This window comes from Mauremys reevesii, linkage group 1 (genome assembly GCF_016161935.1).
Source record: "Mauremys reevesii isolate NIE-2019 linkage group 1, ASM1616193v1, whole genome shotgun sequence".
NCBI classification, from domain to species: Eukaryota; Metazoa; Chordata; order Testudines; family Geoemydidae; genus Mauremys; species Mauremys reevesii.
In genome coordinates this window covers 141,552,079-141,568,579 of record NC_052623.1, presented here as the reverse complement: position 1 = coordinate 141,568,579, position 16,501 = coordinate 141,552,079, and the positions used below count along the sequence as shown (strand labels likewise).

General features: G+C 42.4%; 2 protein-coding genes across 7 annotated transcripts in view; one reads left to right on the top strand and one right to left on the bottom strand.

Moving 5' to 3' along the window:
• SCML2 (Scm polycomb group protein like 2) overlaps positions 1-6,647 on the top strand; it is a 188,776-nt gene extending 182,129 nt beyond the window's left edge. Inside the window, exon 17 of the mRNA XM_039489989.1 lies at positions 6,632-6,647. The gene's annotated coding sequence lies outside the window, so the exon portion shown is untranslated. The remainder of the gene's footprint in view (positions 1-6,631) is intronic.
• Positions 1-16,501, bottom strand: part of RAI2 (retinoic acid induced 2) — a 104,192-nt gene that overhangs the window by 13,550 nt on the left and 74,141 nt on the right. For 2 of the 6 annotated variants that reach the window (XM_039490057.1, XM_039490063.1), the window contains exons 1-2: positions 16,245-16,305; positions 14,459-14,576 (exon numbers count right to left, since the gene is read on the bottom strand). The exons of the other annotated variants lie outside the window; for them this stretch is intronic. The gene's annotated coding sequence lies outside the window, so the exon portion shown is untranslated. Of the gene's footprint in view, positions 1-14,458; positions 14,577-16,244; positions 16,306-16,501 lie in introns of those variants that run through there. 6 annotated transcript variants of the gene reach the window in all.

The following is a 16,501-nucleotide window of genomic DNA, read 5'->3' as shown; positions in this document are numbered from 1 at the left end:
GCACTGAGATAGGAACAGACAAATTTTTGACAATTTTCAACCTGTAATGAATTTTTCTAACCAAATTAAAAAACCCTCAACAACTGCATTTACAATGGGGACTGTGGCACACCCCAAACTATAATGGGGATAGGACATGCTGCTGTGTTTCCAGATGCATTTTCTCTGACTCAGCTCCATTCACTTACAATTCTGATAACTGGATGAACTAGTCGATTGAAGGTCCTCGTTTCAAAACTGTCACTGCTATAGTACGACATATAAACAGGTATTGTAAAAACATGATGAGTTTGAAATTATTTAAGATTCATCTTGCATAAGGTTCTTTGGCGGCATTTCGGCGGATGCTCAACCGCTGCCACGGTCCTTCGTCTGGCGCCCACCAGACGAGAAGGTTTGGGACCACTGCCCTAAACCATACTGGTATAAAGGACAGATATACTGTAGCTAGTTTTCCAAAAGAACCTAGAAACCACTTTTTTAGTTTAGTACAGCCCGGGCTGAAAAACAGCAATTTGATTAGCCTGCAGTAGGCAACACATTTGATCTGAAGCTGAAATACTGTATGGAAATTTGACGTATTAAGCATGACACATGGAGGAAGAAAATAAATCCACAGACTGTAATTACTGCTGAGTCACGTGTTGCATACATTTTGTCAGGTTCCTTCAACATAACAGAGCGATTCAGAACTTGTTAACAGCCTTCTTTTTCAGATTTTGAGTTCAAACAGCGAAAGTGAGCAGCTGATTTTGAAAAATTTCCTAAAGCAATTACAAGGACATCCGCTGAAATCAACCTTCCCTTGATATCTCTTGCCATGTACTGAAAACCCCATTTGGAGCTTGATAAATACTCAGGGACAAAAAACTGACTCAAGTTGCTGGCACAAAGACCCAGCATATTAAGCTTCTTAAGGATTGCCCTTGCAGAGAGGGGGTCCTCTGGTGAAGAGGAGCTGAGAGATGGGCACTTATGTCACTCAGCAGCTGGCGCAGACAACAAGGCTGGGACACACTAGGCCCTCACGATCCCTGGTTGTCACAACAGTCCCTGGGAGTTGTTGGCAACTGGCATAGAAAGTTGCTCTAATTTATAATGGGGATGTAACTGCCTCTGGGATGGACCCAGGACTGAAGGAATGCAAACCCGTCTTAAAGTCACATTTTACTCCTCACCCACAGCTAAAGATCTGGGTCAAATCCTGGCTCCACTGAAGTCCATGGCAAAATTCCCATTCAGTGGTACCATGATTTTGTCCCTGGGCCTTTGGGCCAGATTATTTACTGTCTTCCTGTCATTTGTATTAGTGCAAAGTGGTTATAAAATGCTAACAAATCAGGATGACAACACGTTAAACTCACATAGGTCCTAATCCTGCAGTTGGATCCACGTGGATGAACGCTCAAGCCCTTGTGGAGCCCCACTGCCCTTGTCTACACTAGGAAGAATAGCTGTGTTTGTACAATAAGATCGCTAACGCAATGTAACATCCTACTGTCACCAGGGCAAGGTGTAGTTTTACCTTGATGTAGCTGGTTGAGGTGAACCACGGGGAGCAAGCCTAGCAAGGAAGGATGGTTCAGTGGTTAGGGTGCTAGCCTGGGACTTGGGAGACCCCGATTCAATTCTCTGCTCCATCACAGCTTCCTATGTGACCTTGAACAAGCCACTTAGCCTCTCTGCACCTCAGTTCCCCAGCTGTGACAAGGAAATAATGCTATTTCCTTAGCTCTCAGAGGTGTTGTAAGGACAACTACATTCAGAGTTGCCGCTCTAATTCCACAGATGGTAAGCTTGAGAATAACTTGATCCCATTTAGAATCTAAGGAGTTTGAACATGTCTCAGAATTTGTCCAAACATGGTACTGAGTAAGTATCACTTCCTGTTGCATATTTTTATAAGAACAGGTATTTTGCTTCGTCTCAAACATGGTGTGGGTTTGGAACTGTTACTTGCATTCAAACACTAGGGGGATTCCATTCAACTAAGAATAGTGGTTCTCAAACTTTTTCTTTCATGGACCACTTGAAAATTGCTGAGGGTCTCGGCAGACCACTTAATGATCTTTCCAAATGTTGTTTGTACCGTTAGCTAACTATTGTGAAGCGCTTTGGATAAAAGCGCTATATAAAAAAACCGTAATAATAATTAATGTTTTTTGTTCTACAAATAAAAGCACACAACTCATATTTTAATATCAGTAGCCTTACCTTTCTAATGCGATGGATGTGCCCTCTTTCCCCCACCGCAGCAGCCCCCGAGCTGGGGCTGGGAAGGAGGGTGGGGACTCTCCCTCTCTCCCCAGCTGCGGCAACCCCTGAGCTGGGGCTGGGAAGGAGGGCCGTCTCTCCCCGGCAGCGGCAGTCTGGAGCAGGGGAAAGTTGCCTCTCTCTCTGGCCGCCGCAGCCCTGCATGTCCCAAATTTCCCCCACCCCCTCTTCTCACCCCACTGCCCCCTCCCATTTACCCACTATTCCCCCCAAGGCCACCACCTCACCTTACATGTGCGTATTCGCCAGGGTCCAGGCACCTAATTAGTGGAGCCACACCTGCGCGGCTCCACTAATTAGGTGGGTGGCCCTTCATTCTTTCATATGTGTCTGCCCAGGTGTGCACCTTAGAGGGAACTATCCACCTGAATGGAGCTTGTGGACCACAGTTTGAGAACCTCTGACTTAGAAGATATGGTGAGAAAAAAGGAGCAAGCATCCAAGAGACAAATTCTGAAGAAAAATAATATACAAAAAATCTGTTGTATGTTAAGGGAATTTTCTGTCAACCTAAAAAAATAGTTCTTGAAGTTTACTAATCTTCACACACACAAAATGTGTCCACTTGTTTTGGGATGAGATCTTTGGAAGCATATGGAACAATACTACTATTCAAAAGTCTTATTAGACTTGAAATCTAAGGTGCATGATTTTCCTATGGGAAAAATTTTAACGTATTTTTCCTTTTGTAATTAAAGTCTTTGACTGATTACTTAGTATAATTTTTATTCATAACACTATCATCTCCAAAAAAGCACAGAAAAGTGAGCTGTTTGGAGAACAGAGAGCTAAAAAAATAAATAAGAGCGAGATTATTTTAAAATCATTTTAAAAACATGCATTTTGTTTTCTCAGCAATTGATATCCCAATGATAACATAAGTAAAAAAAAGGATACTAATTAAAATGGATTTAAAAAAAAATCAACTTCAGAAGGTAAAACAATCGCGGTGGCAATCCGCGGCCACTGGGAGCTGTGGGGGGGGCCGTGCCTGCGAACGGCCAATGTCAGCAAAATGTCTCGCGACCTGCAATCAGATTACCCTGATGGGCCGCAGATTGCGCACCTCTGGTCTAGATTTTTGTGAAACTAGCTTAAAACACCTTAGTTCTTACAATGGATTTCAAAGTTTTGTGTCAGTTCAATAATGGCTTTAAAGCATTATTAGTTCTGTGGCTGATGTTTATATTCAACAGAGAAGTATTCAGTTTGCTAATTTCTCCAGACCCAGTTTCATTGATCCAAGATTCAGTGATGTTTTTGCTAAATTTGTTTGATTTTTCATAACTGTCAAATCAAAACAAGAGTTTGTATTAATGTAACAAAATCCACTATATGCTCGGGGGGCAGGGGGAGGGAGGATAGTAGCAGGATAGGCAGTGGTTGGTGTGTGCAAGTATAACACACTGACAACAAGGTATCAGCAGGTAGGACTGAACCTAGGACCTCTGAAGTTTAGTGTATGAGCCTCTGCTGCATTACCTAAAAGCCACATGGCTCTTAGCTGAGGTTGTAGCAGATTCATTAATCTCCAGTTGGTCTACAGGGTCTGTAGAGGAGGACAGAGCACCATGTCAAGTAGCCATGGGTTACACACGCCCCTTGTGTAAGACTTTGTGGCATTAAAGGAGAAAAGTCTCCTATATTCCAGTGAGTCCCAATTCAAGTATTTGGCTACAAATTTCAGCTGAATTATATATTACATAATTACATCAATGCAATCGCAACAACTCCAGCAATCCCTTTATTATCATCTACTCAATGATGTATTCTGAAATATTTTTTTACATGTACACCAATCTAAGCACCTGATCCTGCAATGGGATCCATTAGTGCAGATCTTTCCACCTATGCAGTCTCACTGACTTCAGTGGGATTCCCAGGGAGTTAGGCAGACAATCTTTAACTCAATTTGCTAATTCCTATGAAAACTATGAATTGCCTTATCTTCATTAGGATTTTAACTTGAGTTAGCTAACTTGAGTTAAAAACAAACCTTTGTTTTCCTAGTGAAGACAAGACCAAAGTGTGAATAACTTTAAAAATATTCCACTGTTTTCTTTAAACTTGGTTTGCTTTGTAGTTCTCCTTGAGACTGATTAAGTGACGTACATAAAAAAAATGAGCCTGATGGTTTTAAAGTCCCGGATGCTTAGAATCAACAAGTCCTGACACCATCTGAACTCAGCTAAGATTGACTGATTGAGAGCCACACTATTTTATAAACTCCAACTATTCTCATACCCACTCTGGCTTTAAGTCAATCTAAATATAAACCGAAGAAAATGAAAACAAAGGAAAAGGTTCCAATGTGCATCTGAATGTTCCAAATAATTACAAACAAGCATATTGAAAGCAATTTTAATAGAAGTTGGCTTGATATTTAAGTCTCAGAGTAATGTACCAAAAATCCATTTGAGAAGAGAAGCGGGTCAATAGTTTTAAAGTTTTGAGTGTTTAAGTTTAAGGTCAGTTTTGAAGAATGCGTACGTCATTAGCCACATACGCTTGTGCTCTTCATCTTGCCACAACTGGCCACTGCCCTCACTTCATGGCTCAGAAGGGTCATGAAGGCAATGGAATCAACATAGTTATGCTACACAGGGAGGAGGACGAGTCATATTCCATGTAATCCAGACAGTCAGTAGACCTCTGCACCCTAAGGAAACCACCAAAGAAGTTCCTTGCACCCCATCATGAAGGAGAGGATTTTGGGGGTCAGTCAGAGAATCTGCAAGTATGCAGATCCTCCAACTATTCTTGCTTTGTGGGGCAGGTGCTGCTCATTCGGCAGCTACTGCAGTCAGTAAGCTGAAGAACTAATGTATTGCTAGGGTGAGGAAGATTCATTCCCCAAGTGCACAGGATGTTTATTTAGGATATGATCTTGCCTAAGACACCAGGCCCACTGAAGTCAATTGCAAAATGCTATTTATTTTGTGTGGAGGTGCAGCTGGCAGCCTGTGATATACAGGAGGTCAGACTAGATTACATGGTGATTCCTTCTGGCCTTAAACTCTATGATCTTAGTGGTGTGGGATCAGGCCCTAAGTGCACATCATTAGATCTAACAAGCAATCTACTGTGTATGCTCAGAACATAATATTCAAATGCACATAACTTTGGTAAACCAAACCCAACATTTTACTAATCAAGCAAAGACACTAGTCCTCAGTGGAATGTTTGTTCGTGTCAAGTTTCAAACTTAAACCATTTTTTCTGTAGTCCTGTCTAAAAATGTATGGAGAGAATGTTTCAAATGGGGAAATATTATTCACACCCTTGCAAAACTTACAAAGAAACTGAAAGGATTTGGCATAAAAGGCCTTAAAAAATTCACCTCTGGACAGAGACCAAGCATAAAAAAATGTAAGGCTCCTATAATATTTGGTAATGTGCATAGTATTTTTAATTTTTCCGCACTCTAAAGTACTCACTTTCATCCCCATCTGCTTTACTGAGAATTCATTGTTTTATTTTGTAAGACAGCCAAACAACCTAACCTCTCCTTTGTATGCTCATGTGTAAAACTTCACACTTTTGACTGAAATCGAGATAACACCAATGTAAGATGCAACACTACAATGCCAATAGATGTGATCAGAGATGCCTCACAACTTTTTCAACATACATTCACTCCCAGAATCCTATTCCAGTCTCCTTGAGGTCCACACACCTAACTGTGAAATATCTGAAGATGTCTGTATGTCATAAATGATGTATAACTAACTTGAGATACTGAAGATCTGTCTTGATAGAGATGACTCTGGGTTTGTATCCACATACTGTTAGCCAGGACATCTATATTATATATGTGCGTATATATCTATGTGTATATATCTATATCTATACATACAGATACACACACACACACACACACACACACACAGTGTATGTATATGCATGTGTTCCTCATTTGTAAATATTTCCTTTCTCCACCCTCTGCCGGGTCTAAAATTGTAAGCTCTTCAGGGTAGGAACTATCTCTTACTGCATGTTTAACATAAAGCACAGTGCCTAGGATAATGGGGCCCCAATCTTGGTTAGGGCTGCCAGATACTGATGTAATAAAAATAATCAAGGAGAGAGAATATGTGTACACAGATGAGGTAGGTTTAAACCTGTATTTTCCTCTTAAATAGTTATGTGCCATTAACACTGTTTTGTTTTCATAACGTGCCTATTTCTGCCTTTCAAACACAGAATGGGCTTCCATATTCCTTTTCTTGAAATAACATTTACCATTCTACTAACTGTAAATACCATGCTTGAAAGAATATACAGTCAAGTAACGTTCTTTGTGTTTAGCTGTACAAACTCTGGTAATGAAGAACAACATTGGTTATATTTCAGCCAGTGCTACTGCAGGTAAAGGAAAATATTTTTCCTGTAACTATGAGCCGGAACCAGACAACCCAGAAATATTCTGTGGAAATGTATGATCAGAGACTAGTTTTGATGAACCACAGGGAAGCAAAAATCAGCACAAGCCATTTTTTCCCTGTCAGACTTTTGAAGACAATATATAACATTACAAATGAAAAAAAGCTCTAGGTTGTATTTTTAAGCCTATCCTAAATATGTTTGTGTGGTGCCAGACTAAAACTATCCCAACTATACACTACCAAGTTCCTGACACATTTACTGCAACATTCTTTATAAGCAATTTCCTTTGTGATGTGTGCTACTACACACCACCATGTTCTAAACAAACAAAAACTTGCAGAAATGGCACGATACAAGGCCACAATTACATCTTTCACAGACGAGACTACTACATTAATGGCTCAGTGTAATCCATCATCACAAGCCTTGTCCTCCAGGGACTGTCGCAAGGCCACACTGATAACCCTGAGTGCTAGATTTTGTATTTGGCTCTCCAATTCAGCTTGAAGAGGTAGGTTAAAAAGAAACTGCATGTGCAGCCAAAAGGTTCTCTGCACACATGATGAGGCTCACACAGTTTTATGGACAGGCAGTGCCTAGAAATGTGGAAGGACATAGAGAATTTCAGCTTCTTCTTAATGCCACACATGTTGAGTTATTCACAGACAACAGGAAGCCTGGGAGATCCACATACTGTGGAAAACAGCAGAATTCAGACAGATTATAAAATAAATAACCAAGATTGCTGTTTTCAGAATTCATTCAATTAATAGAAAGAACAACACTGTAGGGAAAAAAAAACCTAGACATACAAGGTGCAAATCTGACTGCAAATTTTCCATGGGTACCAAAACTCTTCAGATGACTGTAGCATAGAGAAATGTTGCTGTGAAAATGGTGGCAAAACAACTCTGTTACAGAAGGAAGGCAAGAGGTTTTGTGCTGCCTGAAACGTACTTCTGCTAGGCCAGAGGTGGGCAAACTACGGCCCGCGGGCTGCAGGACCCTCCTGTCCAGCCCCTGAGTTCCTGGACTGGGAGGCTAGCCCCCGGCTTCTCCCCTGGTGTTCCCTCTCCCCACAGCCGCAGCTAGCCCCGCTGCTGGCACAATGATCTGGGCGGCGGGGCTGCGAGCTCCTGGGGCAACACAGCTGCAGAGCCCATCCTGATCCGGTGCTCTGTGCTGCGCGGTGCGTGGCTGTCTCCAGCTGGGCGGCCACCAGCCGCCGGTGCTCCAGGCAGCGCAGTAAGAGGGCAGGAGCTCAGGGTGGTGGTCAAGGGGTGGGGGTGTGGATAGGGGTCAGGGCGGTCGGAGGGTGAGGAACAGGGGGGGTTGAATGGGGGCAGGGGTTCCGGGGGGGCAGTCAGGAAGGAGGGGAGGGTTGGATGGGGGTTGCGGGACAGTCAGGGGCAGGGGTTCCAGGGGGAGTCAGAGGACAGGGAGAAGGGGTGGTTGGATGGGGCAAAGGTGCCAGGGGGACGTCAGGAATGAGAGGAGGGATTGGATGGGGCGGTGGGGGGCAGTCAGGGGCGGAGGTTCCGGGGGCGGTCAGGGGACAGGGAGCGCGGGGTGGGTGGGCGCAGATAGGAGGTGGGTGCTGGGCCATGCCTGGCTGTTTGGGAAGACACAGCCTCCCCTAACCGGCCCTCCATACAATTTCCAAAACCCGATGCGGTTCTCAGGCCAAAAAGTTGCCCGCCCCTGTGCTAGGCTCTACCTTAAATGAAGTTCAAGCAGAATGCTTCCACCAACAAATAGGAATATAAATAAAAATATGCATGGTTGTGCTAAATCCCCACTGCCTATCCTGATCCTCTTCTCTCTCGTGCTGTTATAAATCAAGAGATTTATAAAACTGATGTGACAGGAAAGCCAGTCCCATGGAATCTATTCTGTGACGTAGGACTGAGTGAAGTAAACTCATAGTGGGAAATGAGGATACCCCTGCCTGTCTTAATGGGTATGTCTACACTGCAGCTGTGAGCATGTCTCCCAAGCCGGGCAGACACACACCTGCTAGTGGGGCTCAAATTAGCGCATTAAGAATAGCAGTGTGGATGCTTGGGCTCCAGCAGCGGCTCAGGCTAAACGCCTGACTCCAAGCCCACTAGACACAATGGGTCTGAGCTTGGGTGGCCAGCCTGAGCCTCCACAGGAGCTGTAATGTCCACACTGCTATTTTTGGCGTGATAGCTCGAGCAAAGCTAGTGCGAGTCTGTCTACCCGGGCTCGGAGGCTTGTTCCCAGCTGCACTGTAGAAGTGTCTAGTGTTCTCTACATTCGGACTCAGGACGTTTTCACTAACACGCTGGAATTAAACATTTTCTCTTTCAATATCTATATTAATTTTAACCCTGTTTTAATTTCTATGTTTAACCATTGTAAACCCTCTGTCCAACAAGAAAATAACTTTCAGCGGCAGTGCGGCTGTGCCCTTTCACTCATTCAAGGGCATCAGACACCCTGATATCTAAGTGCCTGCTGAACCAATCTAACCCTGCCAGCTTAAGAGAGAGATAGCCCCACAAGCAACAGATTTCCGATGAACTGAAGTAAACGAACAAAACACACAGTATCTATTTTTAGTTCCAAAAACATTTCAGAAAAAAAAAGTTATGTGTAGCCTATCCAGTCACACAAGCCCTGGAAGACAGTAAATGCTGGCCTTGCCTCGGGCAAACGATTCAGAGGGAAGCCTGGTGGGCTTGTGGGCAAAAACTAGGCCACCTGGGAAGTGGAGAGCGTCAAGTACTTTCTTATTATTGCTGTTCTACATAAGCAATTCCTACAGCTGCTATTGGACCTTGTGTGATTGCAAATGGAAGGGGCTCATGCAGGTATGGATGGCTGTAGTCCGAGATAATCTTTCCATTTTGATGTGGTACACACAATGAAAAAGTCTGAGAAGCCCTCCTATAACAGAATCATCAGATTGGAACCCCTATTCAAGCCAGATTTAGAACTAGCATTGTTCAAGGGGGGGGAAAAAAAGACATTGGTCATCCACTACCTAAAGAGGTTCAAGGAATACTAACCTAGCATATTATTACTTATCTACTGCTTGGCTCTCTCATACAAGAACAGCATAATCCTTCATGGGGACATCAGTTTATTTGGTGCACCTTAACTGTGATATAGTGTTTTTAAATATTTACTCTAATGACTGGATGTACTGCTTTGCAGTATATTACCACCTAGCTCACCAGCAGTATTTTCCCACCTGCCTGCAAACACGCATGTGCTTAACCTCAGGCACATGGGCAGTCCCACTGAGTTCAATGGGATGGCTCATGTGTAAAGTTAAGCCTATGCAGAAGCTTTTGCAGGATCCGGGGCCTTTAAGATTAGTGCCCCTAGCAATTCCTGATGCCTGGACTTTGAAACCACCTGGTGGAGAGAGTCTGCACTTATACAGAGGATATGCTCATACTGCACATCTAAAAATACTGCAAAATCAATACAAGATATGGGCTTTCCTGTCTGACATTAACAATTTTATAGCTCAATGCTAATCAAAGTAAGTAGAAGACCATAAGGCTACCAAAAAGTAATTAAACAAAAATAAAAAAGTTCTCTAAAGATGCCAGTGCAATATATGCCTGCAAACCCTTCTTTGTCCTTCAAACGATTGAAGTTGAACTTGTATACCTATCTATAAAAAGAGTACATAAAAATAATATCAAGGGCCTGCCTTTCCTTAACTTCCCCATGTATCTACAGCAGTGGCACTCAGCTTTCACCATAGAACACTGAACTTGCTTAGAATACAAGGGTCCAGATCCTCAGCTGGTGTAAACTGGCATTGCTTCATGGAAGTCAATGGAGCATTGCAAACTTACACCTGTTGGTCGAAGGGGTGTGTGGTATTCTGTGATCACTCAGTGCGTCAGGTGCTTGGAAAAGCTCGGCTTTATTCTGTGTCCCATTTCCATTGGCTGAGCATAACAAGAGCTTCACAGCATCCCATCCAGACTCTTCCTCTGGGAAGCTGTACCCTTAAAGCTACAGTCCCCAATATCACAGAAGCATTTTATTATACAGTAACATTAATCAAAGAAGCTACATAAAGGTTATAGTAGCAGAATTAGTGAGGGTTCTGGTACCAGATCCTTAGCTTAGCCCACCGCCTGAGTGAACAGGGCTGTTCACTGGGGAGTTCCCCTGGGAAAAGAAAGCTTTGCTGCAGGGTGCTGAGCAGCAGTAAAAGGGAGGGGAAGGAGACAAAGACAAGCCTAGTTAAAGGGTGGAGTTATGACTATACAGCTCTTCTGCCCAACACCCACACATGTCAAGGGATGCATAAAAGCCATGGCTTTTTACTCAGCCCACAGACTGTAATGTGCTATGTGCCCTGGGAGGAAGGAGGCAGTAGATTCTGTCTCCCTCACCGTCAGGAAGAGTCACTGCAGCACAAGGCTCACACACTGTTACCCTGCACCTCAGTTACATGTGTGCAAAGTGAGTGTAAAACATTACCAAATCAGAACGGTAGTACTTTATAGCCACTTTGCACTTGTGGCATAGTCTACACCAGGTGCAGAGCAAGGGTAAATTGGGTACATTCACTCTTTTTTGTCCTTATTAATTACTGAGTGTTTATTAGAAGGTTGTTTCTCATGTCCTATTTTTTCTCTGTGTTTATATCTGACATAGCAATTTGTTGGTCTAAAAATTCATGAGACATGAAAAATGAAAATTTGGTTGGCTGGGCAAATTGTAATACTGTATGTGAAAGATACAAAGCCCTTTCCACTAATATAGGTCCCAATTCTGCACAGGCACTGTACAAGGAACTCCTGTTCACTGAAATGAGAATTCCATAGGGAAGTGATTGCTAGAGTAGACCCGCAATAATCAATAGCCATTCTTAGACAAAAGAATTTTAAAATGGAGCCATTACTAGGATGATATTAAATATCAGAGATTTCATTTTTGGTCAAAAAATTCATTTTTAGATACAGAAACAGGAAGGAAAACAAAAGGACCAGAGAGTGAAACATTCATCTGAAGAAAAGAAAAAGACACACAAGGACATCAAGTTGCAGGGGGGGGGGGAAGAGCGGGGGGGAGAGAAGGTGAAATTGCTGAAGGACAACAAAAATGATGGACTAATAAAGAGCTGGCAAATATCATAAAACTCAGTGCAATTCTTCATTAAAATCCTTTCACCTGCACAAGTCATTCATGCAGTGTTGCCAACTCTAATAATTATATCAGAAGTCTTATAATATTTTGTGGTTTTCTTAAATCCCCAGCTCCTGGGGCCATGCTAACATGTGTGAATCTCAGCTTGTATTTAAAAACAAAATGTCTAGCCCTCATGGTCACAGTCAAGAAAAGCTTGAAAACATAACCCAAGTATATCTCAAAGGCTCACAAACCGGAAGGCAAATAAAAAGAACCCAAACTGCATTTTTAAGCCACTCATTTGTGGGCTGGACTTATGACTTTTGAACTAGGGAATGGCAGTTGTACTTACCATTCCCTTTGTCTCCTCCTTCCACTCTCAGCTGCATACTTCCATTCATGTCCCCAACAAGCAAGCAAGCGCTCTCTCTCGGTTTTTTAAATCCTTCCTTAAAATACATTTCTTTCAGGAATAATCTTTTCCTTCCTCACTAATAATTACTATGCAACCTCCATTATCTGAACTGTTTTAGCTGTTCCTCATCACGTTTTGTATTGGCACTCAATTCTACAAATCTTACAAGAAACTTTACTAGCAGATGGGTCTACTGGTTGTGAGTACAAGTTACCAATGCATATAAGATTTGCAGCATGAGGCACATTCGTTGGCTTGTCTTTCTTGGACTGCAAGATCATTGGGGCACGGAACATGCTGTAAAGCACACTATTATAGGGGAGCTGGTAGCAACTTTTATATTTTGACACTTTCTATTATATTATAAATTATTCTGGTGACCTTTTCTTTGAGAAGCTCTCACTCCTCCTTTGGGCCACAGAAGTGCCTTTTCTTTGGACCATGAAATTCCATCCAAATTTGGCTGAGGAATAAAGTGCTAAATATCACCATTTCTCTTCTCTTACTGGTGTCCCTCAAGAAAATCTTGGCAGCCCACCAAAATTGTTGACCCTGCCGAGGCTGCAGCAGCACACTGCACTGAGACCAACGGGGAGGGTGCCAGAACAGCTGTAGCTGGGGGAAAGATGTTTAAGAGAGCCAGGCAAGTCTACCCCTCATAAAACCTGGAGCCAGTACATGTCTCCATTTACTCCCTCCTTGGGGGCAGGAATTCCCGCAGGCCAGCTTTCTCTCTCCCCACCCAGAAGTTCGAGTGGCTTCCCTGCAACCACCTCCTGACACAGCACATGGTACCAATGGCCAATGCCTTCTTCCCCACATTGGGAGCAACAGATTGGGCAGGCGCTCCCCAAATTCCCAGGGGTGGGGGACAGAGTGAGGCAAGCCAGCCTGGGCTTCCCTCGCCAATCTCTTCCTAATGCCTGAACCCGGCAACTCATTTCTCCCCTTGGGGGACAAAAGCCTTTTCCTGGGTTGAGCTAACATGACTAGTTCTGCAGGTCAAGTGTGAACAGCCTGTGCCACAAGTCTAAAGGTTCACAGGTCAAACCCTGTTGATGAGTTAGAGCAAATGGCAGCAGGGGTATTACTGTTGCACATCACAGAATTTGTTTTTAACCTTCTTAAAAACCAAACCAAGCCAAAAACACACCTCAGAAATTACACACAAACTATCAAAAGAACATTAAGGGTGCAGTCAAAAATTACAAAGTGCTTCTGTTATAGTTGTCTGTGCAACCCTGATTCTGTGCATATGCATTACGATGCAGTCTTTAATTACATCTCTACCCTGATATAACGTGACCCGATATAACACGGGTTCGCATATAGCACGGTAACCCCGGGGCTCCAGCAGCGGGGCTCGGGCGGTGATTTAAAGGGCCTGGGCTCCCTGCAGCGGCTGGAGCCCGGAGCTCTTTAAATGACCGCTAGAGCACTGCGCCACTACCCCAATATAACAGGGTTTCACCTATAACGTAGTAGGGATTTTTGGCTCCCAAGGACCAAGTTATATCGGGGTAGAGGTGTACTATATTTTTCCACAGGACCTCTGCCTCAATCAGTGCACAAGATGAATGCATACGGGAGCAGAATGAAGACTGCACGGGAAACTGTAAATCTGGCATTTCTAACTTTCAAATGCCTGGCTTTGCAACCTACATAACGTTCTTTTAACATAGATTTTTTTATGTCTATAGTTCACATTAATACTTCTATGTTAGGACTTTCTTCATTAAAAATGAGCAATGAATCTACTTTCATAGTATTATTTTAATGAGTTCTACCTCATAAGTTTATCTGTAGGGGACTGTTTTAGAATTTTTACTGCCTCTGTCTTGTGAAGCCAAACATTTTAAAAACATGCTTATCTGGGTCACTGATATTTATAGTTTAGAGCTGTATTGTACCCTGCATCCAGATTACACTCAATCTAATGCAATAGCACAATTTTTTTTAAAGGGAGAGGGGGAGGAGTTGCACAGTTTAGTGCACAAAAGCTTCAACACTCATTTTTAAAAACCTGGACTGAGCCAAAAGTAAGACCGATTTCTGGATTAAAATTAGTTTGGAAAATATTCTTTGTTGCATCTTCATCCTAATTATTTGATGAAATTGGTAATCTCAGTTCAAGAAAAGGAAAATAAATACTGAAAGTTTCAGTAAAGCAGGACAAGAATTTTCCTAATAATATCACTTAAAATCATAAATAAACCAAAAAAGGATTTAATTTCAGATAATGATGAAAATGTTTACCTTCAAAATTGTCAAGAGAGGAGCTGTATTTCTTTTTCTGTGTGGTGTTCATTATGGAGCTTGGGGGGATGGACGACTGTTTTGATGGTACTACTTCTCAAGATGTGTCTGTTAATAACTATGATTTGTAGAGAAAAGAAAGTAGGGAACATTAAAAAGAATACTTAGTGCCTTTTATAGCTTCTGTGGGTGGATTTCCAACTCTCTTGCCTGGCTTTTTATCATACTCTTGTTTCAGCTAATGATAAATAAAGAAGAAGTTGTTTAAAAAAAATAATGATCCCTTCTGGTAACGATAAAAAGAAAGCTGAAAGACCACCTAGAGCTCAAAGTATAAATGTGAAGTGAGGACCACAGTCAGAGCAGCATCATTTTAGCCTCACACTACAAGTCAGATGATACAGAGATGACTTGAAGATGAATTACTTCAAGGAGTCTATGAATAAATTACTATTTTGTTTTATCTGAAACCTAAATAAGATACATCATTTAGTAGGGTTCCTTCCTTCCCCAAGACTTTGCTTTGTTGTGTTATATGTAATTTATTATTCAAAGCCCCATATATCTGGAAAGTGAGATTGTTTTGATTTTCTCTGCTAGCAAGTCAAACACATTCAGAAAAAAAATGGTTACAAGTGATTCCAGGGTCGATTGCCCCTCAAATCCATGGACAGAGAGGATCCTTCCTGCAGGGATCTCCCTATTCCATGCGGAATAGGGACTCCTGTGGATCCATGCATGGGAGAGGGGGCAAGCAGAATGCCAGTGGGAGACATGCATCCTCTCACCCGCTAGCCTCCTGGAGTGCAGGGCAGAACTATAGTCCACGTTTAGACTCTCTTCCTGTTGGTTTTCTCTCAGAGAGGGATTGCTGGACCCTGGGCTATGTTAGCTGTTGTGAATTTTGTCAAAAGATTTTGAGGAAAAAAGAATAAGGAACCCGTTTTCAGATGATCTCTTTGTCACCGAATGGAAAGCAGTGCTGTTGTTCGTACTGGCATTACACATATGCCCACAGCTGCTTCGTGGATCACCAATCCCCTGCACTCTAACATTATCGCCGTACATTTCTTTCCAGCACTATTGATAAGAGGCTTGTTCTCTTCTTCTCCCTTGCTGTATGGTTGAAGGAGGAGGGTAGGCAAGGAAATAGCTGTTGTTTTTCACTGTTAAACTGCAATTACCATTAGCCTGATCCTGCCTGGCACTAAAAGCCTCCTACCCGGTGCAGAGTACCCTCAATTCACATTGACTTCTCTGTAAGAGATTAAGGTGCTGATCACCTCTCAGGGTCGAGCCCACAGTTCCTGCAATAGAAAGCTAACAACTGCCCTGTACTTATGAGGGTATTGATGTCACAAAGACATTAGGTAACAAAAGTCGCACTACTGTGTTCTGCCGTTAATTACGTCCCAGTGCTGAACACCAACTACATGGCACAGAAAGGACAAGGATGTAGCTGTAGTTTGATATTCTTAGTGGTGTAATATAAATAGAGACTGAACGTGGTAAAATGTTGACTATAAAATTATCACTATGTCAAGAACATAGAGAATCTGATGGATGGTCCTCAAATTATTAAAAAAAAACAACAGAGAAGTGGTCCGTTCATTATTTTGTTATAAAAATATAGGTGTCCTTTATGATGTTATTTCCGTTGGGGTCAGTTATCTACATTGGATATTTACATTGTCAAATTACATTCAATATAAATGAGAAAAATAGTATTTGATAAAACAAAGTGCTGAGCATTTCCTTAGTGGGGCTGCATGCTCTCAGTTCTCACCAAAGCTAGTGGAATTCAAGGCACTCATCACCTCACCGGCTGAGACCCATGAGTAGACAGTCAATGTCATTGGACAGATGTGTGAAAGTAGAATGAATTATATTGTAAAAATAAGAATGGATTAAAGAAATGTTGTATGTACCTTTAAGCAGAAATAAGAAATGTTGAAATACAGGTGCCAGGAAAAGAAACATTAGGCATAAACAATGGTGCTAATGGCAAAACATTAACAGAAGATGGGTGATAGTTAGTAAGGA